This window comes from Erinaceus europaeus, chromosome 16 (assembly GCF_950295315.1).
Source record: "Erinaceus europaeus chromosome 16, mEriEur2.1, whole genome shotgun sequence".
Taxonomy (NCBI): Eukaryota; Metazoa; Chordata; class Mammalia; order Eulipotyphla; family Erinaceidae; genus Erinaceus; species Erinaceus europaeus.
Genome location: NC_080177.1, coordinates 37,463,680 through 37,467,322, shown reverse-complemented (window position 1 = coordinate 37,467,322; position 3,643 = coordinate 37,463,680).

Below are 3,643 nucleotides of genomic sequence, written 5' to 3'. Positions count from 1 at the left end.
AAGAAGAAGAAGAAGAAGAAGAAGAAGAAGAAGAAGAAGAAGAAGAAGAAGAAGAAGAAGAAGAAGAAGAAGAAGAAGGAGAAGAAGAAAAAGAATGGAAGGAAGGAAGGAAGGTCTCAAATTCACTTTTAGGTAGCCCATTTGTGGGAAATTACTGTGTACTTTACTTTTTTTTTTTTTTCTGAATTCAGCAAATGGAAGTCTAGATTTAAACACTGTTCTTAACTGTCAAAACTATGAAGCACCATGCTTCCAAGGACTGTTTCCTTGAACCTATTCCCAAATCTCTGATCTGTGTGTGTGCTTCAGAAGAAATGATCAAGTGGAATACAACAAAATTTGTGTGAATGATTAAATAGCCACTGATTTGGGGACAACAAAGGACAACTTTGATTAGAAAATTAGCAGAAGTATTTGTGACCTAAGACTTTGTTAAAACATGAGCAACTGTAAAAACAGGTAGTTTCTTCCAGATCCTGGGATTTCTGTTCACAAGCAAATGGCACTGAAAAATCTATATGCTACAAATTGTCGAAATCACAAACTCTATAATAGGAGAACTTATGCTTTTAAAGTTAGTGCTACAATAATAATAATAACGTGATACAGTAAACTCACATTTTTATGGTAATCTTGTTTTTATTTTCTTCCTTGCCATGTTCTTATCTCCATGCCTTCCATGGAAACATAATTCATGCAAGATAAAATGATTTTCTCTAAATAAGGACAAGAAAATTTAAGTCCTCTGTACTATGGAGGTACATGGTTTATTTCTAACTAATAGAACACATGTTCAAAAATTACAAACCAGAATACAAATATAAAGAACCAGAGCGGCATTTTCTAATTCCAAAAAAATAAGCTTAATGATCATCTTCCCTTACTAGGATTCAAGGGTTATGAAACTTGAAATACTCAACTGCTTTTTATGCATGCCACTGTACATTTCCTTTGTTAATAGTTAAAATGAGCTACCTTTTTTCTTATTGTTACAAAGGTCATCAGAGTGTTCTTAGAGAATATAAAATGAAATTGAGTCAGAATAACGCCCAGAGAATGTATTTTGTGGGGGCTTTATCTAGAGGAAGAAGGTAAGACTGGATAAGTCTATCCACAGAAGTGTGGGTGGGGTTGGGGGGGAATGAAGGCAATTATTAACTATTCAAAACCAAGAATCCTGAAGATCACAAACTGAAATAATAACATCACCTACTAAACAAAAGCAGCAGTTATCTCAAGAAATGTTAAATGAAATACATTCAGATAAGCACATTCACTTTCAATGAATATTCTATAGACCTGAAAAAATATACTTTTGGAACAAACATTTCCCCTTTTCATTCTCTATATCTGTCTCTAAAAGCTTACAAATATGAAAATATAAATAGATACTCATCCAGTCAAACACAAGTTAATTAGAAAAATCTGCTTCTGCCTACATTCTGAGTATAAAATTGCTTAAATAAAGGATGGAGAAAGAGAGAGACAGAAAGGAGGGGCAGAGAGGGAAAGAGAGAGAGAGAGAGAACAGGATAAAAGGAAGTGATCCAAGACTTCCATTTTCTTACTCCCAGATAAACATATTGAACACCTACCAATTATAAAGGATTTTTAAACAGCTTTAAGCAAACTCCACAGAATTATTCACTAGGAGGCCCCAAATGTACATTTTACTGCCTTTAATTTCCCACTTACATTTATAATTATAGGCAAAGCACCTTTTGCAAAGTAAAATGTCATCCTGTGAAAACCACATATTTCCTTTACATTCTCTCATTCAGGAAAGTTGTACATTCATTTAATCCTAAATCTGACTTCATCAGTCTGAAACCCTGAACATGTCCAGCCACATAGTATTTCCCTCTTAGAAAACCTGAGACAATGACAGGAATTAATAGTAAGTTTTCCCATCCAACCAGACATTTCTGGAGGGAATTGCAAAGTTTCTCTGCAAAGAAACAGTTAATATGTATTTATCTCTCCAAAATTGGCAAGTGTCTTTTAGTTCCTTTCATATTCTAGCCAAAGATCTGAGCTCATTTTTTTTTCCTGTCCATAGACTCAAAAAAAAAAAAAAAAAGACTGTATTCGCTAATTATACATCTGAAAAGAATTTGGTTCAGTGTAAGATGATCCTAGTGATATGCTAATCCCTTTTTCTGCTTGGTGCTGCCTGAAGCTTGTGTCTAACTTTTTTTTTTCAACTGTATGACAATAAAAGTTCTGGCAACAAAAGAAATAAATGGGCAGCTAAAGAAGGTATAGCTCAAACACATGGCAGGCCGTCTCTCCCTCTCCTTCTGCTGCTCTTTTGTAGACTGCAGTTTGGGCTCCTCAAGTCAATAGCCGAAATCCAGCCACCTTAGCAACTTAGTATGACACCCAAGCCCCCTCTCTTTACATTCATGAATAGTCAGCACCCAGCAGACAAAATAGAACTAATCTTTTTTGACAGAATCGTTCAATTTTAGAGGAAAAGCTTTTGAGTCCTGCACACATTTGCAGAATATGAGACAACAATGGCCGCAATCAAAATTTAAAAACAACAGTGGCCAACAGGGCTGGAAGAAAAGTTTCTTTGAATTAAATAGCACAGCCAGTCAGTCAGTCCCAGTGGTCATAAACTTGGAGCAAACATTAATTTCAATACGTGAGAGAGAGAAACAAACGGAGAGGCTAACCCACAGCCCTGGGCTGGACTTCATGCAGTAATTCCTTCTGCTATGATACTTGCATCTCTCTCTCTTTTTTTTTTCCCCCAGTTACTTCACTTTCCCCCTACTCCCTTGCATAGGCTAATACAAATATTTCTCCCTTCACTAAAATAGTTTTGCTTGGGGAAGGAAGGTTTTAATGAATCTCATTTTAACATGCTGTTTATCCAGCAGCCTTTTGTAATCATTTGAAAGCAGTTTTTTTTTGTAACTGTTTAGAAATCCTGCAATGTATGAGTCACAAGTCCAGCATGTACTAAAAAAAAAAAAAAGAAAGAAAGAAAGAAAAAAACTTCTCTTCCCATCCTGTCCCCTCCCTTTTTAATACAAGGCATCACTATACCTTTGGAGACAATATGAACAAGGAGAAAAATCTACCCAGTTCATGGCAAAAACAGAAGTTAGCAACATGGTCCATGCAGCTGCAACATTGCATTTAAAATTCAGTTTCCTCATAGGAAGAGGGCTAATCCTGCCCCCGTAATTCCCTACAGCCAAAATGTGCCCCCTCCCCTAGTGACAGTGCAATGCAAAGACACTAGCACGCTTATCTTGCCTAACCAGATGGCCGACTTGGATCAATGCACACACGCCACGATCAATGGGAGAGATAAAGAATTAGGAAAACAGTGGTACATGCTCCCAGAAAGCTTGTATACTGCATAATTATTTTATGATTCTACACATGGCTACATGTGATACTGAAGTAGAGAAGGAAAGGATAATTAGAGTGCCAGGAAGAATTTTGTAGTAGACTACACTCTGTCTGTCAGCACTTCCCACTCTAGCAAACTCACTGCCCTTATCTGAAAGTGAATTTAGAAAACATGAGCAAAAATGTCAGGGAAAGTATTTCCATTTTTGCCAGGTCCTGACACATACCAAAGTTTAGTCCAAAGCCTGAGGTTGCTGGTTGGGATTTGGATTTG